Here is a 13,842-nt window from a genome sequence, read left to right on the forward strand (position 1 = left end):
GGAAGCCACTCAGCGTCCTGGCCACGTGAGTTAGGAAGACTCGTGACATCTCCAGCCTCGGGTGCCACCAGCACAGCCACCTGGGTGTCCCTCTGTGCTGTGTCAGGGCCACCTCACCCGCGGCCAGGGGCCTCCCCGCCTACCCGGTGCCATCAGACCCGCCGAGTCCAGAGTCGTCGAGAAATTAGCCCCTCTGTCCCCTGCCCGCCCCTGGCCTGCTGTTTGGGTCCCATCCCGCTGGGGCCCACTGCTGCCGGTGGGGGAGGGCAGGGGAGCAGAGGCATTGGGCCTTCTGTCTAAACAGCTGCTTCCCAGAGACCCCCCCACCAGGCAGTGTCCCTGCAAAGACCCTGGGCCCCACACCCCATGCTGGTCCCCGGTGGACGGTGAGCGGAGAGATGTCTGCTCTCTGAGACACACGGGGACATAAAAACTGTTTCCCCGTGGACACGGAGCCTTTGAATGACATTTCACTTTTATGAACAGTTTTATTACAAGTAGATTTTCTGCCACCAGTTCCATCAGCCGGTCCCTCGAAGGCTCCGTGTGGCTGCGGCCTGGCCCTGGCTGTCAGTGGGGGGCCCGCTAACTGGAAAAGACGTAAGGGGTCTGCAAATTGGGCGGGGGGGCTGGGACCTCCTCTGGAGCCCCGGGACCCCCGGGAAAGGACAGGGCTCAGGGCGCCTGTGAGGCCATCCCTCTCCCCCCGCCCTTCCCGGTCGGTCTCTCATCGGTGGCCGGATCTGGGGACCCCGTTAACATGCAGTGTGACCCCAACGCAGGGACGTGTGGAGATTCCTGGGGTCGACGAAGACGCAGGCAGGGACGGCCCAGATATCGGGAAGAGCCTGGACGCACCGGCCCCTGCGGGCTCCTGTCCAGGAGCCGCGGTGGTGCCCGGTGGGGGTGGGGGTGGGCGGGGGAAGACGCCTCCGGGGACAGCGGGACACAGGCCTGTGGTGAGGGCCAGCGGCGGGCCATGGGGCGTGCCCTGCCACCAAATACTTGCACTGGGAAAAATTAGTAACGGGAATCAGAGGGTGCAATTCTCTGTTCCTTCTGAAACTCAGGGCAGAGCTGCCGTGAAAGCCTCGGCCTCTGCTCAACAGAAAACTTTCCTCTGGCTTCACTTTTCAGGAGGAAGAGCCCCTACCTTTCCCCGCGACCTTCTCTGACACGGGGCCTCTGCTTGTGTTAGTCGGGAGAGGCTGACAAGCGGACCCCGAGCCCCAGGGACTCGGAAAGCTGGGCCCTCACCCTCCCACAGCCCGAGAGGGTCCCGGGCCGGCCGCCCTCCCAGCAGGGCTCAGGGGGGGACTTCTGCGCAGCACATGTTCTCACGTTGGTCGAAACAGGACAAGAGAGAGACTGACGACTCAGTGTGCCTCCCAGAAGTGACACATCACTTCTGCCCGACGTCACCGGCCCAGCCAAGTCAGACGGCCAGCCCCGCCCCCGACCTCTCTGTGCCCAGGAAGACGCGGGGTCCAGGTACCTGGAGCGGTGCAGTTACAAATGAGTCCACTTAAAACTTCTCCAGTGGCCTTATTATTTTCTTAAATGTTTATTTTTGAGAGAGAGAGAGACAGAATCTGAAGCAGGCTCCAGACTCTGAGCTATCAGTACAGAGCCCAGTGCAGGGCTTGAACCCATCCACGGACCGTGAGATCATGACCTGAGCTGAAGTCGTACACTTAACTGACTGAACCACCCAGATACCCCGTTTTTTTGTTTGTTTGTTTGTGTTTGTTTTTGTTTTTGTTTTTAGTAACAATTATTTTTGGACACACTGCTTAGGGATTAAATAAAACCCAACTTACAACGGTTTCATGAAATGGGCTTTATGTCTCTTGTGTCACGAGAAGCATGGAGTAGAGCGGGCGGCCTCCAAACCCGGCTCACAGATGCCTTCCGTCTTTCTGTTCAGCGGTCCCCGAAGCAGCTTTTGTCCTGCTTACAGCCTCATGGTCGCAAGAGGGCTGCTGCACCTCCAGCATCGCACCTGTGCTCCCAGCAGGGGGAAGAGCAGGGCAGAGCACAGAGGGGAGTGAAAAAGGGAAGGAAGCCTGACAACCAAGTCTCCCCCCTCCCCTGCACTTTCTGAGGAGCCCAGCCGGGCGCTTTGCTCCCGTGGAATTGGCCACACGGCTCCGCGGGGCCCTCTCCGGCTACCCCGGGGGACCATGGCGTGGAGAAAGGCGTGTGGCTGCCTTGAACCCCCTGTGGGGGTAATGGTGTCCGTGCCGGGGGTCACAAGGACATCCTGCATCGTCACCGCTACTTTGGAGGCGAGCACACTCTTCCTCTTTCTTTGAATTCCCTCCTCTCAACACGAGAGAGCCCCCACCCCCGTGACAGTCGACGCGCTGATCCCGCCCGCCAGCCCCTCTGTAATTAACACCGAGCCTGAGATCTGGGGAGGCTGGCTGATTAGTTTTTTTATTAAAATAATGACGCCTTCCAGGCAATCAGGGAGAATTGCGTGAAACTCAGCACTTTCCTGCTTATTTATGGCAACATCGAGCAGTGGACAGTCTCATTACCGTCTGTAAATACCCAGGGTCGCGTCCTTGATGGTGAAATATCGCCTTCCTGGACGGCGGGGCGTGGCTGCGAGACTCTTTGGGGCTATAAACCCCCTGGAAGTAATTACCATGAGCTTTAAATGGGCTTTCGACGATCTCGTGTGGTGTCGCTGGAGGCTTTCAGGGGCCCGCAGACCCTGGGGGCCTTGCGGGCCGTGGCGGGAGCAGACCGGAGACAGGGCACTGGGTCCGCGGACGGGTAACAGGCCCCGTGGGGCTCTGTGGAGCAGGCAACAGGTGGGGACCCTCGCTGACTCTGGCACAGCCTGAGACCACATAGGGCCATCTGTGAACTGGGCCCCTTCCGGCTGGACCCCCTCCCCCGCTGGCCGTGGAGGAGGCCCCAGGGGAGGCAGCGGGTTCCTGAAGGGGACACGGTACACCTGCTTGGTGATGGAGCAGAGTGGGCGCAGCCGGGCCGATGGCACGGTGGCCGGGACAACGCCCTCCACCCCGGGCAGCTGGGCCACCTCGGCAAGCAGTGTCCCACAGTCAGGCCCCCACGGCCCACAGGGGCCCCGGCAGTGGCCTGCACCGAATTCCCATCGGTCCCCCCTGTCCCGCTCCAGGGACGCCCCTGGTCACCGGAGACCATCCGTGGGGTCCGCTTTTGTGCCGCGTGGAGCTGGGGGCACTCCACCATGAGTCCTTTCCTCCGCGCCCACAAAGGCCCCTGAGCCTGCCACGTCTCTCTTAGCAGCTGGGGGACAAGGAGGGATGTCCTGACAAGTCCCAGGCCGCCAGACCCCCGGACACACAGCCCCGCGGGGAGGTCAGCCTCCTAATGGGGCCCATCCCCCACCCTCTGGCAGGCACCAGGGCCGCACGGTGAAGTCCCCACGTGGCCTGGGTCACCGTGGAACAATCCGGACTTCTGTGGGCCAGCCTGTGGCACGTGCCTGAGACAAGCGCAGGAAGGAAGCCCTGCCCCCATCTGCCTGCACGCGGGGCGGCAGGTGCCGGGCTGGCTTCCGCCGAGGACCGGGGGCTTCGATGCCCACGTCCACCTGCGGGCGACCAGCTGCGCCCCGGTGAGTGCGCTCCCGGGGCAAAGACGGGGGGTGGTGCCTCTCTCTCCAAATCCCTCCAGGAAGGGGCGGAACTTTGGGCTTCGGCCGTGCGGCCTGGGGGCCGTACGTGCGAGCCCCTCCCTCCAGCACAGCGCCCGGGTGGCAGCCACAGAGCCCCGACCTGACTCCCGGAAGCCTTGTGGTCAACGGTCTCCCCGTGTCCTGGCACTTCCTCCGGCACCTGTGAGTGCGGACGTCCCTACTTCACTTCCCCTGTGGCCGGTCAGTGGCCGTGGCTCCTCGTCTAGCGCCTGTGCTCTGCTTAACACGCGTTAACCGAGCGGTAACGCGGATTCCTGCCAGAGAGTTGGGGGTGCAGCGGCCGGGGTGAGGACAGGTGACCCCCACGACATGACAGCACCCCCCCCCCCCCCGCAAGGAGGAGGTATCCCCGTGGCTGGCTGGTGGGTCCCACCGGAAGACCTTGCTGATTATGTCACGTGTTGCCCCTTCCGTGGCTCCCTCCCGGGGCCCCCAGGTCCAAGCCTCTGAGCTTCGGAAATCACCTTGCACGGGGGTCCCGCCCAGTCCGCCACCCGAGCCAGGCTGCTTCCCGCCTCCCCCGCCTTCCTCCCGCACTAAGCCTTCGGCTGCTCGCCCGGAGCTGGGAGACGGTGTCCTGTGCAGGCAGGACAGCGGGGGGACAGCGGTGCTTCCAACAACTACTAAGGGCCCCAGACGCGCCTGGGACTGTCCCCGGCCAGCGGGGGTGGATGGTCACTCTCCCTCCGCCTACCACGCCTGTTTTCCGGGGGAGGGACGCTGTTCTGTGTGGGTGCCGTGGACAGAACAGGGTACAGCACAGCCTCCTGCTTGTCCGTCCGTCTCCTTTTTTCCTGGAGCCGAGGGCAGGCCGCTCCTACGGCCCGGGCGGTGGGGGTTCTCCCGAGGGATGCCAGTGGCTGGTGACAGACCCGAGCGAGCGGCTGCCCTGCAGCGTGGCCTGATTGGACGTGCTTGTTCCCAGCAGGAAGCGCAGGCGGGGCCGGGCCTCAAGGGTCACCAAGTACCTAGGACGCCAACGGGCTCTGGCCTCTGTCCGCCCCGGGCATCCTGGTCCCTGGGTCCTCCCCACACACGGCCCTCTGCCTCCATCACGTTCCCAGGAGTTGGGGGGGGCGGTCTCAGGACCTGCTCCGTGCTCACCTTCCGAGTCCTCACCAGCACCAAGGGCGGCCCCACTGGGGGGGCCCCCAGCGCCAGGCTCAGACTCCCTCCCTCTCACGGAAGGGGCCCTTCCCACTGCCAGGAAGCTGTGGACAGTGCGATGGAGCTCTGGGGGATTCCAGAAGCCTGCTCACTGTGCCCTGGCAACTTTGTCACTCTGTCTCCCAGGGGGCCGGGAACTCCTTGCCACGGAGGGCTGAGGGGCAGGGAGCCCCAAGGTCGAGGAGGGCAGCCAGCAGCCCTCGGTGGGAGGGGACGTGGGGAGGTCTGGGCGGGAAGCCAGCCGTGGGGGACATGGGGTTTTACCTGGGAACCTGGGCCAGGATTGAATGGATACCTGTTTTCTAGGCCCAAGCGGTCAGGGTGGCCATGTCGGTGAGTTTTGCCCGGTAGGACGGGACAGTAGGCTGGGTGTCCCAGAAGCTGACCCTGGGATGGGGTGAGGGGACAAGCCAGCCCTGGGGACAATCCCAGCAGTGCCCAGGGTGCGGTGGGGGCAAGGTAAGGAAGGCTTGTCCCAGGTCAGCTGACTGCTGGGGGCCTGGTTCCCGGGCCGAGGGCTGTCCTGCTCGAGGCCAGCTGTTTGCCCGGACTTCACAGCTGCAGGGCTGCTCTGGGAGGTCACACCGCGTCCCCGGGTGCCCCTCGCAGAGTCTGGGCCAATCCTGGTGACCAGGAAATGTCTCTGGGCTGAGCCGTGGCCTGCACAGTGGGAAGTGGGGGTCTGTGGTGGCACTCCCGCGTGTCCCAGTGCAGGGGCCTTGGTGAACGGCACCCCCCGGGACCAGAGGACAAAGGTGTCACCCCGGGGCCTGGGCCCACACCTGGAGGTTCTGCCCCGCCCGACTCTCGCCCGCGCTGACGGACGAGAGATGTCAGGTTCCCGACTCTGCTTCGGGTCTTTGTTTCAGATGCCTCCGTTATGTTTGAACTTACATTTGTGCGCTATCCGGAACTTTCCGGCGTGAACGTTCGCAGAGCCTGTGCCTCCAGCCTTGCCCTCCCGATCCTGTCGCAGAATGTCAGGGCCACCGGAGGGGAAATTACAGCCTGCTCAGGCTGCCACTGAAGCCTCGTCCCCAACTGTTCTCTATATACCCGGTGTTGGTGACAGCCCCCAGGGAGGGCTCCTGTTCCAGCTGGGAATCACGGGCCCCCGGGTCTTGCTGTGGCATTGAGGTGTGCGCCAGCCCCGCCTGCAGCAGTTTCGCGATGAGTCAGAATAAATTAGCATGCTAACGAAGGAGAACATGCACAGGAACCATCTGGAACAAGGCACGTTGTCATCAGAAGAGCCAAGTTGGTTCCAAAGCCATACTTACTGTTTCAGACTCATCCGTCTTCCCCTCCCACAACCTGAGGGATGGGGGTTAGTGCCATCCCAGCCTTGGTGGCGTGCCTACAGTCCTAGGGAGGGCACAAACCCATATCACCTCTGAGACCGCCCCGGCTCATTGTCGAGGGGAGAGTCACTCAGCAGGGGTGCGGCTTGTGGGGGGCCCGCCTCCCCCTTGGGCTGCCTGAGAGGAGTGACATAGCCACCGAGGTGGGGGCGAGGGTAGGGACCTCAGTCCCCAGACCTCAGTGTTCATGGACACACGCACACACACAACACGTATGCACACACTTTCACATACATGCACATGCACACTCTCGCACGTGCACACACACTCTGTCTCTCTCTCTCTCACTCCTTTGAGTCAAGCCTGGTGTGGTGTGCTTAAACACAGAGCGACCCCGAGCCAGATGGAGCAGCTGCCGTGGTGCTGGGGGTGCTGCAAAAATACTCAGGAATCTGCATCTTTAAATATCCAGACTCCTGCCCCCGGCGTCCGCAGGCAGGAGAATCCCGTTTTGGATCCTGGCTGCACACTGCCTTTGTGATCTCGGTCATGTGTCTCAGTTTCTCCCAGCTTCAGTGTCCCCGTTTGATCGGGGCTGACAGCAGTACAGGTGCCTCCAGAGCTGGGACAGGGCTCAACACCGTGATGTAGGGAAGCCGGAGGCGGCCAGGACCTGGCAGAGGCCAAGTGTCGTCTTACGGACTTCTTCTGAAGTAGGTACGAGGGCCATTTTGTTACCTCCCGCACCGGCGTCATCCTTGTTCAGGGAGGAGGCCCAAAGACCTGCCAGAGGAGAAGACTGGAGAGAGAGACAGGGATGGGAGGGACGGGAGACGTTCGGCTCAGCTGGACGAGGCTTGGCGGGAAGGAAGCAGGAGCTCTGACCACAGGGAAAGGCCCTACACACGGGGGCTCAGTGGATCCTGGGGTTAGACGTGTGAGGCATTTGACCATCTGAACTTCAAACTCCTTCCTCTTCCCCAGACCTTAGTGGACTCGGCTGCCACACAGGCGCTCTGGGAGGAGGGTTTGAAGAAACAAGGAAAAGGGTTGCATTTCTGCATCTGGGTTTGCCTCCACTCAGGGAGGAGAACAGTATTGGGAGCTGTGGAAGGACTGGGGTCAGCGGCCTTGGGCGTAACCCCCTGGGGATTTGCAGAAGGGTGAGAGGCACCCACCTGACTTTTAATGGATCACGGAGCTTGTGCAGGGCCCGAGGCTAACAAAATTGCAAACAGTGGTGGGGCTCGGCTGATGTCTGGCCTCATTATCGTCAGCATTCTTGTTATAGTCTCGCCACACTGCAATGGCAGGTGTGGATATTTATTCTTGACTGCTTTAATACAGGCATTTATGTTGGCGAAAAATATTTGAGTTGCAGAGCATGCTAATTCCCTCTTAGGCAAATCTGTGGAAGACTCGGCCATTTGGGTCAAGTTCCTACAGGTATGCAGCTACCAGCCCTCGAAAGAACTAAACAAAACATGATTTATGTAACTTGGGCCTTGGGGTTAACATTTTCAGGACTTCACATTCACATTTTAGCTATTAATTTACTGTGGTATTTCTTACAGTTTTTGCTTTATAGATTTTGATGGTGAGTTATTTGCCGCTTAAAGGTTAATCACTGTTATGCCTTCACTGGGTCTTGAATAGTTCCTCAGACCAAATTATTGTCTGTCCTTTTCAGCCTTCCCTGACATTCATTTTACTGACCCTTCCTCTTGTGGTTTTCACAACATGTCTTTGCTATCCTTTCCTTTTGAACATTCAAGTATTTTATTTTAGGTGTACCTTGGGCAAAGAGTGCCTATTTGGATTGTTTTATTTAGAGTATTGTCAAAACAGACATGTTTGTTGAGACATCTGTTATTTATGCTCTGTTTTCCTTGTTCTTTCCCCATCTTTGGCTTTGTGAGCTGTTTACTATTTTATTTTCTCTAGTGTTTTGGAAGACCTCATTCTTATTTGTATTCTCTTGGTGATAAATTCTACGCTTAAGATGTATTTTAAAAAGAGCTTTATTGAGATATGATTGACATACAATTAGCTGCACATATTTAAAGTGTACAATTTGATAAGTTTTGACATATATATGTTTATGAAACCACCATTACAATCACGAAGGTGAACAAAAGTATCTTCATGTCCTTTGTTAAATCCTGTTCTTTCTACTTCTTTCCTCACTCCTCCCTCCCCAGGAAAACACTGATCTGCTTTCTGTCACTGCAGATTAGTTTGAATATTCAGAATTTCTTACAAATAGAGTCATAAAGTATGTACTCTTTGTGTCTGGTTTCTTTCATTCATAATCATTTTGAGATCCCTCCCTGTTGTAACATCTATCAACAGTTCATGCCTCCTTATTGCTGACTAGCATTCCATTCCAAGTTATCTCTTCCCCTGTTGGTGGACATTTTAGCTACCTCCAGGTTTGGACTGTGACAAATATGCTGATAGGGACATAAACGTACAGGCACTTGTATGGACATAAGGCTTCCTTTTCTCTTGGGTAAGTATTTGGGAGAGGACGGCTGGGTCATACGGTAGGTATGCTTACCTGTTTAAAAGGCTGGGAACTGTTCTCCAATGTGTTTGTACTAGTTCGCATTCTCCCCAGTGGCATGTGGGAATTCCAGCTCATCTACATCCCCACCAGCACTAGCTAAGGATGAGGACTTTGAAGAAGTGTGCAGTGGTGCCTCCTTGCGGCTATAGTTTGCATTTTCATAATGAAAAGTGATGCTGAGAATCTTCTCATATGCCTTCATTATCTGTCACTCTAATTATCATCTTCGGTTAAGTGTCCATTCAAATCTGTTGATCTTCCCCAGAGCCCCCTTTGGGTTGGGACAGATGAAAACGAATAGCAAGATGAAAGGTTAGAACCTAATCATATCAATATTCACACTAAACGAAAATGGTCTACACACCTGAATTAAAAGACAAAGATGTTCAGAAAAAAGCAAGGCACAAGTGTATGCTTCCTATAAGAAACAAAAACTAAATATAAAGACACAAGTTAGAATAGATGGGGAAAACACCTAGCATGCTAACACTAGTTGAAAGGAAACCACGTGGCTATATTAACACTAGATTTATGAACAATGATTATTGTTAGGTATAAAGAAGGCCATTTCATAGTGATAAAGGTATGAATTAATCAGGAAGATATAACAATCGTAAATATTCATGAACCTAATGACAAAGCTTAAAAATACACGAAACCAATATTGGTAGAACTGTAAGAAGAATGGACAAATCCATAATTTTATTCCTCTTTTGATAATTGATAGAAAAAAAAAAAAAGAAAAAGACCCATCAAAGGCAGACTTGTAAACTATCAACCAACTTGACCTAGTTGATATTTCTAAGATACTCTGCACAACGAGTAGAAGGTACATTTTCATCAAGTGCACACAGAATATTCACTAAGACCGACCGCAGTAAGTCAATGTCTCAGTAAATTAAAAGTATTCAAATGGTACAAAGTGTTTTATCTGACTATAGCGGATTTAAGTCCGAGATCAGCGGCAAAAGGAAATCTGGAAAATCCACAAATACTTAACTAAATATAACACACTTATGAATAACCTATGGGTCAAAGAAGGAATTCAAAGAGAAATTGTGAAGTATTTTAATCTAGCTAAAATGAAAACACAACATATCAGAATTTGTTGCACACTACTAAGGCAGTATGCAGAGGGCAATTGATAGCACCAAATATCAGGAGTGAGAAAGGTGACATCACTTACAAATACTAAAATGATAAAAATGGTAAGGGATCTTTCTCTGCATTCATCCATTCAAGAATACATATTTCTTTATAGCATACATAAAATGGTAAAAAAAAAAAAAAAAACCCAAAAACATGGAACAGAGTACTGACCATTTAGGCCACGACACAAATTGCAATGAATTTCAAAGAACTGGGATTATACAGATCACTTTCCATCACCATAATGTAATCAAGTCAGAAGTTAGTAACGAGGTAAATTTAAAATCCCTCAAAGAAATTAATAACCATACTTCTAAATATATCATGAGTTAAATAAAATAACACATTTATTTGAAAATCTTTTGATCTGAACAATAATGAAGATATTACATAGCAAACTTGTGGGAAGCCATGAAAATAGCATTTTGAAAGAAATTTATAGCCTTGAATGCTTATATTAGAAAAATATAAAGGCTGAAAATGAGTTAAGCCCTTAGATAAGACAAAGAATAAAAATAGTAGTAAAGAAGTAGAAAAGGAAAAAAAGGTCGAAGGGAGATAAAAATAAAGATATGACTATGAATGGACTAGGACACAAAGAAACAGTAGAAAGTTTCAAATAAACCAAATGTTTACTAAAATATAAATAAAACAGGGGCGCCTCAGTCGGTTAAGCATCCGACTTCGGCTCAGGTCATGATCTTACGGTTCGTGGGTTCGAGCCCCACGTCGGGCTCTGTGCTGACAGCTCGGAGCCTGGAGCCTGCTTCGACTTCTGTGTCTCCCTCTCTCTGCCCCTCCCCTGCTCATGCTCTGTCTCTCTCTGTCTCAAAAATAAATAAAACATTAAAAAAAATTTTTTTAATATAAATAAAACAGACAAATATCTGGCCAGATTCCTTGGGGAAAAAAAAGAGCTAAAATGCAAAAAAAAAAGAAAAAAAAATTAAGAATAAAAATGATAAAATAACATATACAGAAGATACAGTCATAGAATATTATAAATATTGCTTTTGCCAATATATTTGAAAACTTAGATGAAATGGCTGAATTTCTAGAAGAACGTAAGTTACCACAACTGACTCAGGAATAAAGAAAATCTGAACAATTTTACAACAATTAAAAAATCAAATTAGGGCTAAAACCTATCTCTTAAAGAAAACACTGTAGCCTGCTGGTTTTCCAGGAAAGTTCTATTGCAATGTACAAGGACAGATTATTCTGGTCTTTCACAAACTCAAAGACTAGAAAGTTGGTCACAAAACTTATTCATGAGGCAGTAATAACCTTGAGATCACGAGCAAACAAAGGTACGACAAAAAAGGAAAAGAACAAAAACACAAAAATTCCTAAGCAAATACAACCAGGCTTTATCCCGAGGATATAAGGTCATGTAACATTAGAACGTCTATAAATCGAATTCACTCACCCTAACTTAGTAAAGGAGAAAGTACATACACTCATTTCAGTAGGCACAGAAAATAAAATGATAAATGTTTACATCTCTTTAGGGGGAAAATACTCTATTAGAAAACTAGAAATAAGAGGGAGCTAACTTAATTTGATAAAGGGTATTGTTCACTTACAGCAAACGTAATTCTTAGCCGTGAAGCACCAGAAGCATTGCCTTCAAAAGAATCAACAAAATGTATTTACTATCACTGCTTCTGTCAGCCTGGTACTGGAGGCCCTAGTCTATAAGGCAAGAAAGAATTTCTTTGGAAAGTAAGACATGATCATGATGTGTATATAGCGCAATTCAAAAGGCTCTACAGATACATTAATAATGAAGGTTGAATGAAGTGTCCCATCCAAGATCCACGAGCAAACGTTAATTGTATTTCTGTACACTGGCAATGAAAAGATTAAAAGTATACAATTAAAAAACTCCACCAAATAGATGTAGGAATAAGTTGAATAAAAAAGAGCAAGTTTTAGAAAAGTTTATCTTCTGGAAGATGTTTAAAAAAGAAGTTAAGTGGGGAAGTGTACCGTGTTTATGAATTGAATTGCATGAGACATACGAATGTCTGTTCCTCGTATGCTGATCTCTGGAATTTCAGTCAAAATTTCAACAAGACTTAGAGTTCTAATTCTTTTTTTTTTTAATTAGAGAGAAAGAGAGAGCGAGAGAGTGAGAATGTGTGTGAGCAGGGGAGGGGCAAAGGGAGAGGGAGAGAATCTCAAGCAGGCTCCGCGCCCAGCGCTGAGCCCAATGGGGGGCTCGATCTTATGATCCTGGGATCATGATGTGAGCTGAAGTCGAGGGTTAGACGCTTAACTGACTGAGCCACCAGGTGCCCTCTCAACAGAGCTCTCATTCCAAAAACCTTATGAAAATAGAGAAGGTTAGGAGTGGGTGTGACATTCGTGGAGAAGAATTTTCAGGGATTGTATTAGACATTAGACGCTGACTTATACAATTATAAACTTTCCCCTCAAAGACTCCATAAAGTAAAAAGACAGGTCAGAATTTGGGAAAAGATGGAAGCAGCCCACCAACCACACAGGATTAATAACATGTGTTATTAACACATAAAAATACTCAATAAGGAAACAAGCCGAGAGGAAACTGGACAACAGACTAGTTAACGGAGGAAGCAGCAGGAGTAGTCAGTCAACATCAAAAGAATAAATCTAGAAGATACAACCGCAGACTGACGTGTACATAAAACGCAGGGAGGGGAGTGACAGTCTCAGTCCACGGGCAGCTACTAGTAGCTTCCATAACCTTTTATGATCTCTGAAATTGCTCGGAAAATCACCCGTGAACCAGGGGTGAAGATAACGAAGGCGATGATCCGAAGGAGGGCCTACGACCGGGGCCCAGATGCCCAGCCACTTGGCAGTGGAGGCGTAGCCCTGGGCCCCGGCCAAGTCGCCCGCCACCTTCCCGTCCCTAGACTTCGTGGAGGGGACGGATGCCGTCAAGCCCGGGCAGCGCCGGTTCGGGAAGCTTGTGTCGAACGGGGACCAGACCGCGTGGTTGGGCGCAGAGGTCTCGCCGCGGGTGTCCGATCGTGGAGGTCCCCACGGGAGCCGAGCTCGGGGCGCCCCAAGTACAGGCACCTCGAACCCCCGCCTGGAGCTTCTCGTGGGTTGGCGGGGGGACACTAGCATGGGAGCCGGGGACGAAGGGCTGGGAATGGTGCAAGACGGAGCAGCTGCGGTCCGGATGCCGGAGGCTGCTCTGGGCCCACTCTTCCCCAGAAGTTTAGGTTTCGGCAAAGCTTCTATTTCCTGGCTTTTTCAAACGTGGTGAACTGGCTGGGTACCGGGAAGGTGGACCGATGAGGAGTGTCAGGTTATGCCAGGGCAGGGGGGCGGCCGGCAGGTAGGGGGAGCTTCCTGTCCCCCTCCCCCCCGCTCATGTGAGGCCTGGTCAGCTACCCCACTTGCCTCTTTGGAGGTGTGGGTGTGCCCTGGAGACTCTGCCCGCTCTTTACCTGTCTCGTGCGGGTCTCGGCTCATTAACAACCGTGTTGTGCCCAGACCCGCCCTGGTGGCTCCCGTTAGCTCACAGGATGCCCTTCAGCTACAAGGACCAGGAAAGTTTGAACAACTTTCAAAACGCAAGGCCTGGGAATTACACAGCACCGGTGTGGCCACAAAACGAGGTTGGGGGTGGAGGTTGGAGGGAGAGGGAGAGAGAGCCTTTGAAGCGGAGGCCCCCACAATAAGTGATGAAGTCAGGCGCCGTGATTTGCCAAGGCTCCACATTAAGGAGTGCTTGCCGGCTACCAGAGAGGGTTGCCCACCTGGCAGGACCCTCATCCCAAGTCACCGCAGCTCGGGTGGGGTTACGCACGACGTGACCATCCTCCTAGAGCGCTGCCCAACCTGGGACTGTGAGACCCGCGTTGCCCATCTGGTCGGGTTGGTGCCACACTTAAGAAAATGGTTTGATGTCCTGTGGAGTTAAAAGATAATGCGTGCGTATGACTCACCCGTTTCAGTCC

At 52.6% G+C, this 13,842-nt stretch overlaps 1 long non-coding RNA gene across 4 annotated transcripts; it reads right to left on the reverse strand.

The window, feature by feature from the left end:
• Positions 1 to 1,556: 1,556 nt before the first annotated feature.
• LOC147579652 (uncharacterized) lies at positions 1,557 to 6,116 on the reverse strand. Of its 4 annotated transcripts, none has more exons than XR_015251971.1 (4): positions 5,759 to 6,116; positions 4,392 to 5,251; positions 2,544 to 3,951; positions 1,557 to 2,002 (listed from the first exon to the last, which is right to left on the reverse strand). It is a non-coding gene; the product is annotated as an uncharacterized LOC147579652 (long non-coding RNA). The 4 variants fall into 4 exon arrangements; XR_015251972.1 differs by lacking the exon at positions 1,557 to 2,002 and having other exon boundaries at positions 2,422 to 3,951; positions 5,759 to 5,831; positions 5,921 to 6,116; XR_015251973.1 differs by lacking the exon at positions 1,557 to 2,002 and having other exon boundaries at positions 2,422 to 2,804; positions 3,837 to 3,951.
• Positions 6,117 to 13,842: the final 7,726 nt, after the last annotated feature.

Source organism: Puma concolor, chromosome B3 (genome assembly GCF_028749965.1).
Source record: "Puma concolor isolate L17-30 chromosome B3, mPumCon1.1.hap2, whole genome shotgun sequence".
Lineage (NCBI taxonomy): Eukaryota > Metazoa > Chordata > Mammalia > Carnivora > Felidae > Puma > Puma concolor.